Source organism: Dermacentor silvarum, chromosome 7 (assembly GCF_013339745.2).
Source record: "Dermacentor silvarum isolate Dsil-2018 chromosome 7, BIME_Dsil_1.4, whole genome shotgun sequence".
NCBI lineage: Eukaryota > Metazoa > Arthropoda > Arachnida > Ixodida > Ixodidae > Dermacentor > Dermacentor silvarum.
In genome coordinates, this window is record NC_051160.1 from 159,059,441 (window position 1) to 159,078,995 (window position 19,555).

General features: G+C 45.2%; 1 long non-coding RNA gene across 2 annotated transcripts; it reads left to right on the plus strand.

The window, feature by feature from the left end:
• Positions 1 to 1,056: 1,056 nt before the first annotated feature.
• LOC125947037 (uncharacterized) lies at positions 1,057 to 12,741 on the plus strand. Of its 2 annotated transcripts, none has more exons than XR_007468089.1 (2): positions 1,057 to 1,161; positions 11,174 to 12,741. It is a non-coding gene; the product is annotated as an uncharacterized LOC125947037 (long non-coding RNA). The 2 variants fall into 2 exon arrangements; XR_007468090.1 differs by lacking the exon at positions 1,057 to 1,161 and adding an exon at positions 1,983 to 2,066.
• Positions 12,742 to 19,555: the final 6,814 nt, after the last annotated feature.

A 19,555-nucleotide genomic window follows, 5' to 3' on the forward strand; every position in this document is an offset into this window, starting at 1 on the left:
TAACATTTACTCACCGTGAAATTGAATTACTACTAAAGGATCTAGACTTGTGGGAGGAAGCGGGACAAGAAGTCTTGTACCCTAAATTGCTTTCTTTGTGCGCCTGCCAGTGTCCAGGTATTTCTGTGTCATATTCCGATGATCGCTTGACTAGAGTGTGCCGCTTAATGACTGGAAATTGTCCAATGTTGTTCCTGTGCAGAAGTCAAGCCCTCCAAACAACGTTTCCAATTGCAGGCCAATTTCGCTCACTAGTATGCTGTGTGAATTATTTGAAAATGCTCTTTGTACTAACATCGTGGCACATCTGAATGCACACTATGCTGATTGCCCAACAACAAGGTTTCCGTAACGGCTGCTCTTGCGTCACACAACTCGCAGAACTAACAGATGATTTAACATGTGATAAGGCTTGGCTTTCATAATTGATTAAGTTTTTATAGATTTTAGAAAAGCCTTCGACCTCGTTCCTTACTCAATAGTAATAAAAAAATTAGAGTGGTAGAATATAAACACATCACTTATCGCATGGATTAAACAATGTTTAACTGCACGAAGCCAGCGAGTACGGATTAAAAACGTACGCTCGCATGAGTTTCCAGCGATGTGATGAGTAATACAAGGTTAGGAGTTGGGCCCGTTGTTCTTAAATGATGTCGATAACGGTCTGTCGTCTTCCCTTACATTATCTGCAGACGACTGCGTTTACACAGAGCAATGCGAAAAACAAGTGACTCCGTTACTATGCAAGATGACCTAGACAACGTTGTTCATTGGCGCGAGATTTGGAGGATGCACGTATATTTTGAGAAGACTGTAAGGATGTCATTCACTCGAAACACAATTAGTCAAGAGTTTATTTTATTATCAATGTCTATTACAGTATATTGCAAACTTTTACGGAACACGAGGTCTGAGAAAAAGCTGAATATCTGCGCAGCCTCACAACGCAGCCTAGTATTAGCATTTACAGCCTCTACCAATATATATATATACAGCATTGTGATGTTCGGTTTTACAGACTGCTGTTACAGGCTGCCTCACCAGAACAGGAATTGTCCTCCGTGGTGAAGTATTCAGCCACTACGTCCTTCATGACTGCGACAATTAACCCATGGCCCTCAGTCCCCAGCGACTGCAGCGCACCTGCTCAAGGTGGCGGTAAGACATGCGACGCGGCAGAGCGTTCTAAGAATCTCTGGGTCTGGACAGGCCGCCACTGGAAACTGAACCTGGAAACGTTCAACACGTTCACCCTATCGAGTGAGACTAGCTCAGCAGAGCTATTTGAAGAATTATCAGGTATTGCCTGGGATATTATTGGCCATGGTGAGGCTAGAAGAACTGGTGAGGCTTGTGTAGTGCTGAATAATGGCTATGTCATCTGCTACAGAGATCTTCCAGATAAGAGAGAATTCGGAGTAGGATTTTTAGTCTATAGGACGTAGCAGGCAACATTAATAAATTCTGCAGCATTTATGAGAGGGTAGCAGTCGTCGTTATAAAGCTGAATAGGAGGTACAAATTGAAGGTAGTACAAGCCTACGCCCCAACTTCCAGTCACGATGATGAAAAAATAGAATACTTTTATGAAGATGTTGAATTAGCAAAGAGAAAGGTGCAAACTCAGCACACTGTGGTCATGAGCGACTTCAATGCAAAAGTGGGGAAAAAATTACACCATATTTCCGTAAGGGAACCCTGAGTAGTAGGCGAAGCAGCCATGGGGTCGACTCAAGGTAGTTTTGTCAGCTGTATAAACTTGTACATGCAGCATCACCAGCAACGCGCAGAACAGTTGTCGACGCCGTCGGCGTTTTGCCCGCGTTCGCACCGAACGCGCGCGGCGTTGGTGACTGTTGCCGGTGCCTCTGGGGTGCCTACCGTCGCGCCTCTAACCTAAGCTGCTTCGCATTATCGCGCGCGACCCGCAGGTGTTGCCATTCGTTCCGCAATCCGGAGAGGAGAGAAGCGTAGGAGAGGAGAGGAGGAATGCTGAGAGGAGAGGAGATAAGACAAGGAGAGGAGGGGGAGGAGGATGCGCATGAATGCCGAGAGGAGCGGAGGTGAGACAAGAAGAGGAAAATAAATCACTTTCTTTAATTTCCCCAAGTTCAGGCATATATGGCTTAAAGAATTGAAGAATTATATGCCCATTACCTTGCTCTGAGTATTGTATAGAATATTCACCAAGGCTTCTAGGGCAACACTTGCCTTCAGCCAACGAAAGAGAACAGGCTGTATTCAGGAAGGGATTTTCTACGATGGATCATATCCATGTCATCAACCAGGTAATAGAGAAATCTGCGGAGTATAATCAACCTCTCTATATGGCTTTCATAGATTATGAAAAGGCATTTTATTCTGTAGAGATATCAGCAGCCATAGAAGTATTACGTAACCAAGGAGTACAGGATGCATACGTGAATATATTGGCAAATATCTACAAGGATTGCACAGCAACCTTGGTTCTACACAAGAAAAGTCGAAAGTTAACTATCAAGAAAGGGGTCAGGCAAGGAGACACAATCTCTCCAATGCTTCACTGCATGCTTAGAAGTATTCAAGCTCTTAGACTGGGAAGGCTTAGGAGGGAGGATCAACGGCGAATATCTAAGCAACCTTCGGTTTGCGGATGACATTGCCCTATTCAGCAACAATGGAGACGAATTACAAAAAATGATTGAGGACCTTAATCGAGAAAGTGTAAGAATTCGGTTGAAGATGAATATGCCAAAGACAAAGATAAAAAATTCAATAGACTGGCAAGGGAACAAGAATTCAGGATCGCCAGTCAGCCGCTAGAGTGTTTAAAGGAGTACGTTTATCTAGGTCAATTACTCACAGGGGACCCTGATCACGAGAAAGAAATTTACAGAATAGAATTGGGTTGGAGTGTATACGGCAGGCATTGCAAAATCCTGACTGGGAGCTTACCACTGTCGCTGAAAAGAAAAGTGTACAATCATTGCATTCTACCGGTGCTAACATATGGGGCAGAAACTTCGAGGTTAACAAAGAAGCTCGAGAACAAGTTAAGGACCGCACAAAGAGCGATGGAATGAAAAATCTTAGGACTAACGTTACGAGACAGGAAGGGAGTGGTGTGGATCAGAGAACGAACGGGGATAGCCGATATTCTGGTTGACATTACGCGGGAAAATGGAGCTGGACTGGCCATGTAATGCGTAGGATGGATAACCGGTGGACCATTAAAGTTACAGTATGGATACCAAGAGAAGGGAAGCTCAGTCGAGGACGGCAGAAAACTAGTTGGAGGGATGACGCTAGGAAATTCGCAGGCGCAAGTTGGAATCAGCTAGCGCAAGACAGAGGTAATTGGAGGTCGCAGGGAGAGGCCTTCGTCCTGCAGTGAACATAAATATAGGCTGATGATGGTGATGATGATTCTGATGATGATGTTACAGACTGCTCGGAAATTGAACGTTTTCTTAGAAAGGGTTCAGAATCTAGCCATAGGTTTTGCTATAATAATTACAGGCGGAATTTTAGCATGTCCCTTGCGAAAGAAAGCCTTGGATGGGATACGCTCGCAAAACGCAGGAAAAAAATCAAGACTAAGAATGTTTCACAATATATATTTTTTCGAGAACCGGCATATAGGCAGGGATAGCTACATATTTCTACCGCAATACGTCTCTCCACGAATCGCTCACACAAACAAGGTTAGAGAATACAAGTCCATAACAGAGACGTCAAGTAAAATTTTTATCCTCGCAACATTTCAGAATGGAATCGCTTGACAAACCATGTTGTCATCATTAATTACAACTCTGTGTTCTACTGCCTGCTGTAATTTTTAACACGAAAGTGTTTTATGCCGGGGTCCACCAAGACTTCACTGACGTATTTCCGTCACGGAAATACGTCATAGAACATAATACAAAGAAAGAAACCAGAAGAAAAAGTTCCACAAACATGCAAAATTTGGAAATCGAACCCACAACCTCTCGGTCCGCGACGATAGATCGCCGAGCGTTTAACCCATTGCGCCACAAATGCATTTGCAGAGAGCTACACAGACGCGCCTTATATATCTAACACTCATCCGTGTACCCGCGCTCTTGCTCGGGGCGGTGCCGCCGCCTACGAGCAGAAAAGAGAAGTACTGCATTATGACACTAACGCGCACCGACAGTGAACGCTTCGGTGGTCTCAGCACTACGACGCCTCGATGCCAGCATTCGAAGGGACGCTGGCATCAAGAAGCACTACCAACGCCACCAAGGTGGCTTTCACCGTACTCAGCATAGCGGAGCGTGGCCTCCGCAATTAGCTCTGAAAATGTTTCTGAAGTTGATCGCGGAGGCTGCAATTACGACGCGCTGTACGCGCTGATTTGACTCGGTGACGATTCAGTAATGTGCTTTGTCTTGCGCGTTGTATTAGTGTGTCAGTTACGTGCTTCGTCTTTCGCGTTGTGCTAGCGTGTGCAGCGTAGTGCAGCTTCCATATGCACGACGGTTGCTCCTGGTCATCGACGTTGGTAGTCGTGATGGAGGAGACGTGCCACCAGGCGTCAGCGTGGGTGCATCAACGCCTAAGGGCGCTTTAGCCACAAAACACCAATAGACATTATATATCAATGTGCAATAAACATTACACTACTTCTGTGAAGACACGTTTCACTTTCGTGTTCTATACCGATTCCTATATAAGAGGGATCAACCACATTTTTTTTATATTTTCACAATCCAGTATATTATGCTTGTTATTTGATGCGGCATGTTAGGTTGTCGCTTTTGATGTTCATCGCTTGTCGCTATGTTCCTTTTGATGTTCATAGAATGATTTTACATATTTCATCATTTCAAATTGTGCAGTGTGTAACCGCCCTTCTATATTACCTTGATGGCAATGAGGGCACTGTGATAAATAAACACCGTTGCATTGTATTGCATTCTCCGCACAGGTGGCATCTCTTGTGATTACGGGCAAACAGTTCTTTATACAGTCGCGCATGAAAAATAAAAAAGAGATATTAAAAATTATACGACGAAATGAATAAACGTCCACATAACAGATGGGTTGAGAAGATTCGTGAATAAATTATGTGAAAATGTACATAAAGCTTCATAAACATGCAGCATATTGTATACCATTTATAATCGTTAGTAAATGCATAGAACAGAGAGGAAAATCTTCACTGGTGCACCAAAGGTGTCGGAAATCTTGGAAACATGTCTCTTGCTAGCTGTTCATATATGTCAGTCTACTACTCTTTCGTTATTTCCTCTTTAAACTGTGCTGAACTTGTTGATAACATAGGAAAGTAGAGAAGTATGTTGAACAACGCCTCGTTACAGCTTGTCATGATGTGCGCTTAGTCGTCATCGACAGATGATCAAGGAGTTGCAAATTTACGGCGCCGAGCGAGCTGTGTGTGCAATGAAGACGACGACGACGACTTGCGATGTGGCTTTGGCGCGAGCGCGCTGAGCGGCGCAAGAAAAAAAAAGGAATGTGAAGAAAAAATGTGGTTGATCCCTCTTATATAGGAATCGGTATAGAACACGAAAGTGAAACGTGTCTTCACAGAAGTAGTGTAATGTTTATTGCACATTGATATATAATGTCTATTGGTGTTTTGTGGCTAAAGCGCCCTTAGGCGTTGATGCACCCACGCTGACGCCTGGTGGCACGTCTCCTCCATCACGACTACCAACGTCGATGACCACGAGCAACCGTCGTGCATATGGAAGCTGCACTACGCTGCACACGCTAGCACAACGCGAAAGACGAAGCACGTAACTGACACACTAATACAACGCGCAAGACAAAGCACGTAACTGAATCGTCACCGAGTCAAATCAGCGCGTACAGCGCGTCGTAATTGCAGCCTCCGCGATCAACTTCAGAAACATTTTCAGAGCTAATTGCGGAGGCCACGCTCCGCTATGCTGAGTACGGTGAACGCCACCTTGGTGGCGTTGGTAGTGCTTCTTGATGCCAGCGTCCCTTCGAATGCTGGCATCGAGGCGTCGTAGTGCTGAGACCACCGAAGCGTTCACTGTCGGTGCGCGTTAGTGTCATAATGCAGTACTTCTCTTTTCTGCTCGTAGGCGGCGGCACCGCCCCGAGCAAGAGCGCGGGTACACGGAGGAGTGTTAGATATATAAGGCGCGTCTGTGTAGCTCTCTGCAAATGCGTTTGTGGCGCAATGGGTTAAACGCTCGGCGATCTATCGTCGCGGACCGAGAGGTTGTGGGTTCGATTTCCAAATTTTGCATGTTTGTGGAACTTTTTCTTCTGGTTTCTTTCTTTGTATTATGTTCTATGACGTATTTCCGTGACGGAAATACGTCAGTGAAGTCTTGGTGGACCCCGGCATAAAACACTTTCGTGTTAAAAAAGTCCGGCAGAGACACGTCAGCGGGGCGGTTCGAGAATGGCTGCTGGGGTGCGGAGGTGTACGCGCGTAGGGCCAGAAGGACCCGAGCGTACAAGGCCTTCACCCAACCGCATCGATGTTCCCCCGATGGCCTGGTGTCTACCGGGCACGTCTTAAGCAGGGACCGTTCGAGGAAGGCTGCTGGGGTGCGGAGGTACGGGCTTGACGGGCTCCTGGACCCGGGCTCACCGAGGCCTCCATCCAGACGCATAGCGCTTTCCAGGCGACCTGTGGCGTCTCTCTTGGTTTGCGAAGACGGGGCGGCGTTGCTACGACCAGACAGCTGCACGGCTCGGCCGTCCTCGAGCGTCTGTGAGTGTCGCTCCTATACCTTGTCAGCCAGACCATTTCTAGCAGGAACTTAACAGCGGTGAACTTTCTTTAATTCACGACTGGTGTGAGCAGAACCCGGACTTTGTATAGCCTTCGCGTCCACCGCGTTCAGCTTGAGAGCGTTGTGCTGAACCTCACGCTGTTTGTTGCGTGCACAGGGTTGCACTTTAGGTTGGTTATCATAGTATCAGCCAACTCACGTTGAGATTCAGTGAATCAATATCTTGTCCCTGCTCTGTATTGTTTGATGTTGTTGTTTTATATAAAGTGTGGTTTTTGTGCTTGTTAATTTGCAGCTGGCTTTGTTTCTTTCTGCCCCGAGGCAACACCTCGGCCGGTTAAATAAGACACGAACCCAATTCGTTACAAATGGCGCCCGCGACAGGACAAAGCCAGCTGTAAATGAAAGATTGTAATTGGAAAGCAAGAACTCGTACCTGCGTCAGTATGAATGCCGTTGAGTTGACCCAAATAGGACTCAGGTTGGGACTCACGGGAGAGGAACTCAAAAGATGGGTTCAGAAGGAGCTGATAGCAGTCGAGGAAGAGCTGATAGCAATCGAGGAAGAACGAATTGCTGTAGAATTGTTTACAAAAGAGGTGAAAGAGAAAGAGGAGGTGGTGGCGCAACTGCGGTTAAAGTTGCATGAAGTGTTGTTGCGCAAGAAGTTCGCGCAAGTTAATACTAGGAGCGAAGCTGCTGCATTGTGTTTTGAGTCCAGGGACGCTCAAGGTGACAAAAATGATGTGAAAGGGTCGATAGCTATAACGGAGCTAGCCTGCTTGGAACAAAATGTTCCATTACTTACAGAAGTCACTGGTTCAAACCCAATGATTCTAGATACCTTTTTATGGGATAGTAGTGAGAACGGAAAAAGTACAATGGGCTCTGTAACAACACTATCTACACCAGGCATTGATGACAACCACCCAGTTACTTCAACGAAAGTGGGCGCTTCAGCAGAATCTGATGCAGATAAAGATCTCCAGACATCTAGTCTCGTCAATGCAGAAAAGAAGGTATTGTCGAGAAATGACTCCCTGAAATCCGACAATGTGGTTGCTAATTCGGGCCGGTCCATGGCCAGAGCACAGTCTCTTTGAAGAAGACAAAATGATTGGGACTAACATTGTAGGGAACGACAATAGTGTGAGCAACACTAGACGTGGTCTTATGGCCAAGGGCAATCCTGCATCAGTGGCTGTTACTAGATCAATAGTGGATCTTCATTCCCTTGTTCGTAAAGCCCATGATACTTCTCCTGTTGACTATTCCCATTATTTCAATGATATGACTCAGCTACATCGCAGTAATGTGACAACCGTTTTCTGCAATAGAGTACCTGATGCAAAGACTGCAGCTGTTCCATACATTGAGCTGAGACAATATCTTAAAGAGATTACTAGGCACCCCTTCCAGTCTCGCATGAGAGTATACGGACTACAGGTGCCATTTGATAATGGCTAGGCGGCTTTCACAATTTTCAGTCGCGATATTTGTGTTTGGTGGGCCATATTATGTGTGTGTTTTTCGTGCCCAAGTGTGGTTTAACGTGGTGTTATGAAGTGTGCAGTGTAACTAGATGTGTGCAGTGGGTGCATCGTTACTTGAGATAGGACTCTAGGAACTATCATCAGCATTCGAGCAAGGGTTGACTGCTGACGTTATGGACTTGTGAACCACATGTCACGCGCACATGTACAGCATTTTTTCTGGCGAAAAATGTTCGAAAATGGGGGCTTATGTCATGATGTGCGCTTAGTCGTCATCGACAGATGATCAAGGAGTTGCAAATTTACGGCGCCGCGCGAGCTGTGTGTGCAATGAAGACGACGACGACGACTTGCGATGTGGCTTTGGCGCGAGCGCGCTGAGCGGCGCAAGAAAAAAAAAGGAATCTGAAGAAAAAAAAGTCCGGCAGACACACGTCAGCGGGGCGGTTCGAGAATGGCTGCTGGGGTGCGGAGGTGTACGCGCGTAGGGCCAGAAGGACTCGAGCGTACAAGGCCTTCACCCAACCGCATCGATGTTCCCCCGATGGCCTGGTGTCTACCGGGCACGTCTTAAGCAGGGACCGTTCGAGGAAGGCTGCTGGGGTGCGGAGGTACGGGCTTGACGGGCTCCTGGACCCGGGCTCACCGAGGCCTCCATCCAGACGCATAGCGCTTTCCAGGCGACCTGTGGCGTCTCTCTTGGTTTGCAAAGACGGGGCGGCGTTGCTACGACCAGACAGCTGCACGGCTCGGCCGTCCTCGAGCGTCTGTGAGTGTCGCTCCTATACCTTGTCAGCCAGACCATTTCTAGCAGGAACTTAACAGCGGTGAACTTTCTTTCACGACTTGAGTGAGCAGAACCCGGACTTTGTATAGCCTTCGCGTCCACCGCGTTCAGCTTGAGAGCGTTGTGCTGAACCTCGCGCTGTTTGTTGCGTGCACAGGGTTGTACTTTAGGTTGGTTATCATAGTATCAGCCAACTCACGTTGAGATTCAGTGAATCAATATCTTGTCCCTGCTCTGTATTGTTTGATGTTGTTGTTTTATATAAAGTGTGGTTTTTGTGCTTGTTAATTTGCAGCTGGCTTTGTTTCTTTCTGCCCCGAGGCAACACCTCGGCCGGTTAAATAAGACACGAACCGAATTCGTTACACAGCTATTAGGTATAATTATTGCTCACAATATACATGTCTGTTTATCTGCGTTGATACGAGAGGAGAAATACAATACAATACAATACAATACAGATTTATTTCCAGAAATACAAGATTTCCGGTGGACATCATAGGCTAAAAGCTGTTGGTAAACAGCTTGACTAGGCCTATGGTCCTTTACAAGGCATACATGGTGGTTACATCAAAAATTGTAAGATTGTTAGACACTCAAAATAAATAAATTACATAAATGCATAGAAACAAGACAGAAAAATTAATAAGAGAAAATATATTTGATACATCTCAAAAAGAAATATATGTGTGTAAGGGTTACAAATTGGTAATACAAATGGGCTCTGATAAACAATCAGTGATCACATGTTTACAAAATGCATTCGAAGTTCTTTAGATGAGGAAATATATGTACCTTCATATTTATTTAATATAGATGGTAAGTTATGTTGTAATGACTGTAGGCTATATTCATTTCGAAACCACGGCACATGCCACGTGTCGCTATTTCTCGTATTGGCAGAAATTAATTTAGGTGTCAATGATGCAGCAGACACCAAGAAATTTTTGAGAGCAGTATTTGAGAAGTAAAAAGAATTTAGAAGCCGAAAAGTTCTACTTTAATAATTTTATGTTTTAGAAAAGCTGGCCGCGTTGTGTCCAGAAAACCCATGTTGTCAATGTGCCGAATCACCTTCTTTTGCAAAGAAAGGATTTTCATAATGTTCGTCTTTCCTGTGGTCGCCCACACTAAGCTACAATATTTTAAATGTGAAAAAAATAAGGCATAATAAATGTTTAGTTTTGCTTTGGGTGGAACGAGGCATCGACATCGAAACAAAACACCTGCGATTGCAGACAATTTCTTGCAGATATCTTCAGTATGTTTATCCCAAGTAAGGTGCGAAGAAAAAGTAACGCCTAATATTTTATGTTCATCAACAATTTGCAGTTCTTTACCAGCACACACTAGAGTTTGATTACTACTAAGAGCTTTATTTCTTGCGCGAAATAGCATTACTTTAGTTTTCGTAGGATTTATTTTTAGGCAATTAGCGATTGACCATTCAGATAGCTTAGTTAATAGATCGTTACATTTTTCTATTAATATCTGTGAATTGGGACCAGAAATAAGAAGAGTAGTATCATCGGCATATATGATAAATTTTACAGTTGTATCAATTTTAATAATGTCGTTAACGTAGACATTAAAAAGCATAGAACCTAATACACTTCCTTGTGGCACGCCGTTTAATAAAGGAAGGAAAGAAGACTTCTCGTGGTTTATGCAAACTGATTGTTTCCGATCACTAAGGTAGGACTCGAATAATGTTAATGGAGTACCTCTAACGCCATTCTGTGATAATTTCCATAGCAAAATTTTATGACATACTATCGAAAGCCTTGCTGTAGTCGAGGAATAGTGCCAAAGTGAAGAAATTTCTTTCTATGTTTTTAGTACATGTTCCTTAAGAGTGAGGAAACCAGTACTTTTAAAATGCTTTAAAGGAGATTGAGCATTTTCATAACAATTGTATTCATGGGAAGAAAATACCCCTAGCTAGACATTTCAAAAGAAAAACTCAAGCGCGATAACGCCCCGGCTTTCCTCAGTACATGTAGGATTACAAACTCTCGTGCTGCAGCAGCATTTGTTCAGATAGGGCTCACACACTACCAACTGTAGTTAAGCTGTCCAATGTATATCTCTCTGATGTTGAGTGCAGTGTCTCGTCCAAAGCTCAATTTTTTTTGTCCCACCACCAGGTATTGGAGTGAACTCCCGCCGTACAAGATTTTGGACAACTTATCCCGTCTTCTCAGGCATCGCGAGTTCTCTCATGACACACATCAGCCTCCACACGAACGCCCGCAACTGCCGTCAGCCAGACATTGGACTCTCCTCCGCGACGTGACAAATACCGCGACATATACTTTAAGGCAGTTCAACAGGATGTAATCTCTGAGAACAGACAGAAAAAGCCTTTCCGCAACAGCTTCCCTTACGAAGAAGAAAAAGCATTAAGAAACCTCAGCGGCAAGACAGACATAGAAGCCCGCGGACAAAGGAGGCGCTATTGTAATTATGAATACCAAGGATTACACGAAAGAAGCGGATCGCCATCTAGGGTACACCACGTTTTACAAACAGGTAGACGCAGAATTTAAAGCAGTCGTTCGGAAGGCCCTCAGTGACATTCTAAATGTAAACAGGATCAGTAGTTCCGTTGCCAAATCCTTGCTTTCTCTAAGCTCTACCTCAGGCAGGTTTTATCACGTACCAAAAATACATAAAGACGATAATCCGTGCCGACCCATTGGCTCTAGGATTGGAACCATATCAGAAAGAATTTCGGGTTACGCAGATGACCTAGTTAGAGGAATTTCGCCTTCATTCTCTTCTTACATAAAAGACATTTCTATACCCCCGGCAGCGTCTGAGTCACCCTAGACCTTGCACCCTTGTATACATTTATACCACACGCGGATTTTATTCTTTGAGATTTGTCATCTCGCTCTTCATTTCCTCCTTCCTCCCCTCCTTCCTATCTGTCCTTCTATGTTTCTCTCGGTCTTTCCGAAGAGTAGGCAGGCGTTGTGCCCCTTCTGGTGGCAGTTGCCAGCCTTTCCTTCTCGCTTTCTCTTTCCTGTGTGTATGTTTTCAAATCAAATAATAATTATAAATTGCATTCGCTCAGTAGTACATGCGTTTTCGGACTCATTGTTTGAGAAACCCATTGATTGTCACACAATTCGAACCATATCAAAACTGGTATTAGAGCTAAATAATTTTGAATTTCATAGAAAGCACTTCGTACTAGTCAACGGCACATCAATGGGCCTTGCAATAGGTCCCAAGTACGTCCACATATTCATAGGCATACTGAAATAGGGGTTTATTGAGAGCTGCGTGCTAAAACCAATGGTTTACAAAAGGTTCGTATATGCCGTTTTCCTAATCTGGTACCACGGCGAGGAAGAGTTATTGAAGTTAATATTTCAGTCCAATGCAGTCTATGAACCATCTCATTCTCCCACACATATAAGGCTTCCGCGATCACCTTTCAGGATGTTAGTGTCAGTGTGCACAACAACAAGTTTGTCACATTGTTTTACAGAAAACTTACTGAGAAGCGCCAATAATTACATTTTCATAGTAGCCATGTGAAACATTGTCACATCAATCCCGTACAGCCAAGACCTTCCGTTCAAGTGGATATGCACTAAAACAGAAGACTTTCATCCATCTGTGAACAACTCTGTAACGACTTACTACACCGGCGTTACTCTCCCTCTATTATCAGTGACGTAATTAAAACAGCAGACAACCTTGATCGTCATGCGCTGATCAACCGCAAACCAGCTCCCCCAGATTCACGCACTAACCTTGTTGTCAGGTATTCAGCATTAACTCCTAGCATAAATCAAATCCTCCGGAAACATCATACCGTACTCTTACAGAGCGCAAAAATGCGCCAAATTGTACCTGAACCTCCGTGGGCGGTATAGAGATGTGCCACCAACCTCAGAGATGTCACGTCCTCCAAAATTAACTCAGCTAAATTCAAAGGCTGCGCACTATTCGTATCATCTTTGGGACAGTGCTTTGTTGCAGTGCATCAAGAAATTAGGTTTTGGAACGCTTTTCATGTGCTAAAGAATTTTTCTTCATAGTACAATTCACGTTTCATTTACTACATATGTGCATTTGTATGAAACGTTTGATAGTAGATTCATGTTTGCTGCATTTCCATTTAGATGGTAAATGATGCGGCAATCAGACATTTGTACAACGAGATGCAGCTTCATGCAGTTGGCTATAAGAAACTCTTTTCACAATAAAACACGATCTTGCTAAATGGCAAGTTTGCAGTTTCAGCAGGGATTACAATAAATTGAACATTTCTGATTGTTTAGGGATGTGACGATATTGTGAGCCATAGGCATCTACACCACTTAAGAACCTGCGGCACTTCTGTAGCCTGAACAGCACGACAAAGCATCCGATCTGCATGCTGTGACGAGGTGTGTAGAGAACGGTCACTGCCACTTACACGTGTTATAGGTTTTGTTGGTATATTTCATACCTGGTAACTCTCTTGAATTTGTCGCGAAGTTTTCAATTTGGGCTCATTCTACAATTTTATGAATGTTGCCTTAAATTTTAGGAGAATGAAGTTCTGTTGCTCTAAGATGTTTTAAAGCTGTTGAAAGATGGACGGCATGAGGTGCTAAAATCCACGTAAAAAATAATTGAGGAGGCACTTGCGCTGCTTTCTGATTAGCAACACAACATCTCTAGTGAGTATACCAGAGGGGGCGCTTGCATTAGGCAAGATTATTCAGGTGAATTCTTGAAGCAGGCTAAATCGGCAGCAACAAAAGCAGTGAAAAGCTCTGTGATCTATAAACAATAATGTCAGCTTCTGTTGTTTGCAATAATGTCACTGCTGCTTGTGTGCTGTATCTCAAGGTAAATTATGGTTAATGGTATGTGTATGGCATCCAACAACGTGGGTGCGGAGAGCAAGTTCTAATACAAGCGTACTATCAACCGAAAACATGATTTGGTATCTGCAGTTCAGAGGTTAATAATTAATTATGGGGTTTTACGTGCCAAAACCAGTTCTGATGTTCGCAGGTATGACATAATGTACAGTTTGGCAGCGGCACTTCGAAAGAGGCACATGTTTAAGAAATCTGCTTTACCTTACAGCCATCGCAAGGCTACCGGTGTGGTTCCGTGGCACTGTTGTACACGTTCCTCTAAAACAAGAACGACAGCTCGTTCCTCGTTCCTTCCCAACATTGAAACGAGTTCCCGTTACAAGTCCCTTTAATGCGAAAGGAATGCGTTCCAGTTACACTTCGAACATTGGAACGTTTTGTTACGTTAACGTTACATTTTACGATTGTTTAATTAAAATATAGTGTCGGATAATCCTGAGGCGAAATAAAATGAGCAATTTAAAACTCACATTGAACTACGTATGTTATATGAATTTGAACATAGCCGGCAGCAGATTATCTGGAAATAAAAAGTGTCTAAAGAAACGATCCTATAAGAATTTTTTCAGGGAGCACCGGATATACTCCTGACATGTTTAACTGCAACTTTGGTGCTCGTCTATTACAAGTGCAAACTTATGGCACTTTCCGCTTCCGCTTTCAATTGCGCAGTCAGGATACTGTGCTTCAGATGTGCAAAAGGTAAGTTACTCACATTCACCAATATAATTAAATTTCTTGCACAAGAAAGCACATCGAAAGAAACAATGCATAGCCGTTTAATGAATACGAATTCAATATTGCAGTATGAGTGGGAAAAAGAAACGTCCAGAATACACATTCGCAACTTAGTCAAGTCCCTTGTTTGAACTCAGCAAGAGTTGCATCTCGATATTGGTGCCTGACAGACGAACCCGTTTTCAAGCGAAGCTTGTATTGCCTCAAGTGTTGGTGGTGGTAATGTCACTCTAAAACCCTGTCGAAAACGTGTCGAAAATTCACGTCTCGTTCGCTTGGCATATACCAAAATTGGCATGGAAGGGTACGAATGTATGGCTAACATGACTGGTAAGTCATGACATCAATAACATCACATGCTCGTCAGTTACGTCACGATTAACGATAATATCACGCGTGGCGAATACCCGCATTAAATATGCACTTATGAGCCAGGGACAAGAATGAAAGGAAGGAAGGAAGGAAGGAAAGAAGGAAGAAAGAAACAGGGAGAACGAAAGAAAGAAAATAAATCACCTGTGGCTCATACCGGAGCCGCACATTTGAGCTCTGCTTCCAGAGTAGAGCAGGTGCGGGGAAAGCTGCGCCGGCGCCGGATCAAGTGACGTGCTCGACCAATCAGGGTCGTTTGGTGTGTCACGGGGAGGGAAAGGAAATTAGGGTGCCTACAGGCAACGCCGTTTTAGGGTGGTGACAACACCAAAATTTGGCCGCTATTTACCGCCAAATTTGGTGGGAAGCCATTTTTGTCCCCAGTCTTTCTGCCTTTTTTTTTTGTCACGCTCTGATGTACTCATGTTGGCACGTGATCTATTAAATTTCTTTAATTTAGTTTTCCGTCAGTGTGCACAGGAAACCTGCATACATCTCTAATATACTAGTTGCCTTTTCCTTTTATTTCCACACATCAAACTTACTTTTCTATTACATGTCGTGTGACACATATAAAGCAAGAAGTTATAAGGCACGATGGCGTGTTCGTGGTAGGATTATCTCACGCCAAGAATGTGCACTGCACTAAGCATTGTCGTTGCCTTCCAGTTGTACATAATATATAAAGGGTGCTTTTCGAAGTGTGCTGTAATAAAGACTGTCCTTACTAATCTGTTCAACTAAAACGTAGACGTGCCGTGTACGGCGCTCAGACGCGCCATTTGTCACTGGCTGCTGAGGCCAAAGTTTATTAAAAGAAGTTATTTAATTTCACGCCACCAAGGGTTGCGGGAAGTGTGGTCTGTCGGCTGATCTTTCGCCATTTTTGTCCCCACAATTAACCCGCCAATTTAGCTGGCGGCGGCAAGTACCCTTACAAAGGCTGTCACCACCCTAAAACGGCGTTGCATGTAGGCACCCTAAAGCAAATGGGCTTGGTGCGCGCTCCGCCAGGCTTCCCTCGCCTCAGATCAGTTCCGGCGTCCGGATGGGAAAGCCCGCGCGTGGTGCGTCCCGCCGAGGAACAGGGTGAGTTTGAGCGACGGCGCCGCGAACTCGCTCGGGAGAGGGCTCGTTGTCAACGTGCCGATTTTAGCGTGAGGGCTTCCGAAGCCCAGGCTAAGCGTCAGCGAAGAGCCGCGGACCCCAAGTTGCGGAGCGCGATGTTAAGGCCAAACGTCAGCGAAGTGCCGTTGACCCTGAGTTTAGGGCAAACGACACGGAACGCCTGCGACAGCGTCGTCTTGCCACAAGCTTCGCTTACCCCCATTTTCTCGACAGGGGAAGGGCTGGTGATTTTTTCGTTAGTACTTCGTTGGCAATGTTGAAGAGCCGTTCCACCGAAGCGCTTGAGGGTACTGCCGCGTTGTCATTCAGGAAACATTGGGTCAATCCCTCGAAGTTCTTCATCTGCGACAGCGGGTAGTCAACTGGTACCAGCTAGTACTGCGACAGCTCATCATGTGCCTCGGCTGGAAGGGTTCGGTGCCCTTGAGGACTGGAAACTTTCCATCCGCTGCGAAGTCCCTGTAGTGGCGCTGCGGTCCTAACGTTATGGTTCCTTTACGGCAGGCTGGCATGAAGGAAGGAAACTACAGGATCGAGGGAGCGTCGTGTGGCAATCTTGACGCCTAGCAATAAAAATCTACAACAGAGATCTCATAAAAAAATGCCCCGCAGTCACGTGACAGGCAAGTGGTAGTTCTCTGCATGCGCCTCACGTGGTCGAACATCCGCCCTGCGCGACGTGCTGCGTACGTACAATCGCAATCTTTTTGAGGGTGTACACGGGAACGCGTGGCCTTCTGAGCTCACAGCGCGGTTCGGCGGCGGCAACGAGAAGCGTTGCTCATGCGCAGTGTGTCCGGCGTGCGCAAATTCTCCCGCCGCGCGCATTGCGTCACGCAAGCAAGTAAGTGCGTGTCGTCTGCGGTGCGCGTACCGCAATAAGGTAGTCGTACGGTTCGGCATTGGTGACGATGTAGAACTTCTCATTACGCTCCCCACGATGCATCAATAAACTTGAAAATATATGTAATGTTTTGTGGGCGTTGTCAAGACCATTGTTTATCTGTAGCCAGGCCACGCATGCTCATGACACTAGTGGGCGTATTGAAAAAGCGGCTTCCGTCTTTGAGGAGCGTATATGCAGGGTGTTTCAGCGAACACTTTCAAAAATTCTTAAAGGTTGCCTGTGGCAGATAGCACAATTGTAGTTCATGAGCTGGTTTACTCGAAGAGGCGGACATTAATTGCACAAGAAATTAAAATGTACAATCTAATAACTAAAAAAATTCACTATTGAACTTTTCAACTAATTACCTAATGGCCCATATTGCAATTAACAAATTGTAGCCGTGGAGTATGCAAGGCGGATCCACTTGGAACGAATTCTCGGGATGACACCAGTTTCGAGATATTAATTCCCGAACTTTGCGGAGAAATGCATTGGCGTTCCAGTTAAGTTCTTAAGAAAACGTCGCTTTTTGCATTCAAGCACAAAATTAACTCAAACGCCAATGAATTTTTCCGCAAAGTTCGGGAATTATTATCTCGAAACTGGTGTCATCCTGAGAATCAATTCTAAGGGAATCCGCCTTGCGAACTCCACGGCTACACTTTGTAAATTGCAATATGGGCCATCAGGTAATTAGTTAAAAACTTAATTAGTAAATCTATGTTAAATAGACGATTATGCATTTCAGTTTTTTGTGCAAGTAATGTCCGCCTCTTCGAGTAGACCAGCTCATTAACTACAATCGGGCTATCTGCCACAGGCAATCTCAGATAAATTTTGAAAGTGTTCGCTGAAACACCCTGTATATTCTTCCACATTACCGCATCTGTCAGAGCAGCAACTGAATTCCAGCATGGCCTGCGTTCCCGAAGAAGAGAGGTGGAAAATCGTACAATATTCGCTCAAGGGATATTCACAGCGCTCCATCGGTGCTCTCGTGCACAGGCCGCTAAAGACCGTCAACAGGATTATTCAGGCATTCAGCAAGGAAGGCCGACTCTGTGATGCACCACACAGGCGTCGACCAAAGGCAACGACGGAGGATGAAGACGCGCTTATGGTAGCTGCTGTCGTCGAGAACCCGTTTCAGTCCGCGAGGCAAGTGCGGGAGCAGCTCGATGTGCACGCTTCCCTTGCTACGGTCCGGCGACGCCTCCGAAGTGCTGGACTGCGAAATTCTGTAGCTGCACGAAAGCCAGTCGTCACTGCTTCGAACAAGAAGTCACTTCTCCAGTTTGCCGAAGCACACGCCTCATGGATGGCAGATGATTGGGGCCGAGTGATCTTCTCGGATGAGTCGACTTTTACAACTCGCCAAGACCAACGGATGCGACTTTGGCGAACCAGAGGCACACGGTAAGAAACTTTTCTTAATGCACGTTTGATTTTGCGAAGGATGGTCAAAAATACGATTTCCATTCAGCTACGAGCCAGCCAATGTGCGGGGAGTCGCCGCGAGTGGCCGAAACTGCGTGAACGTGTGGGGCGCGGTGTCAAGGCATGGTCTCGGGCCTCTGCATCGCATAGAAGGTGCCCTTACAATGCAGCGATATTGCACAAACATTTTGGACAATATGTTGCTGCCCTACGCTCACAGCGTCTTTCCCGATGCCGACTTTATGTTTCAACATCACCTGGCGCCGGTTCACATGGCAAAAGTCGTCAAGGAACATATAGAAAATCGCAGAATCAGCATGCTTTCCTGGCCGGCCAAAGGCGCTGACATGAACATCTGCTAAAATATATGGGGGTACATCAAAGCAGCCATGGTGCGAAAACCTGTCCGCCCGACGACTGGGGACGAGCTGTGGGCAAGAATCGGAGGACCTTCGACAAGAATGGGATGACCTTCGAGCGCATCATGACTTTGTGCCAGCGCTGTACGCGTCACTGCCCTCTAGGATGGCAGCAGTCGTTTCCGCAAAGGGTTGTATGACAAAATACTAACATCATCAAAGAGAAAATTATTCCTGTTTACTAATACTACTTCTAAACGGATGAATCTTTTGTTGAACTTGCACCAAATAAAAGTTCGGAAGTTTTTCCCTTGCCTGTTCGCTGTACAATAAGAGCACAGCAGAAGGAAAACTAAACAAAGTGAAAGTTTGAAGTAATTACAGCAACGCAAAGCATAAGAAGCACAACGTTCTGAATTAAAAGCATCAAAATCGTGGTTTCTGACATAATTTTGTTTCTATTGAGGGGAGAAAACTGCTAGCAGACGACACACACGCGCTACGATGACGTAATGCGCACGAAAGGTGCCCACCCTCCCCGAGCATGCGCACAGATATTGTGGCTGCCATCGCTGGTGATATTGTCACGTAGTAGTGACGCTGAAGTAAACAGTCGCAAAACTGTGTATGACGAAACTGGTTGTTTATTGGGCGAACCTGTGCCCACAAAAGCAAGCTACACTCAAAGCACAACGATAGCGGCGAACACAGTCGGCG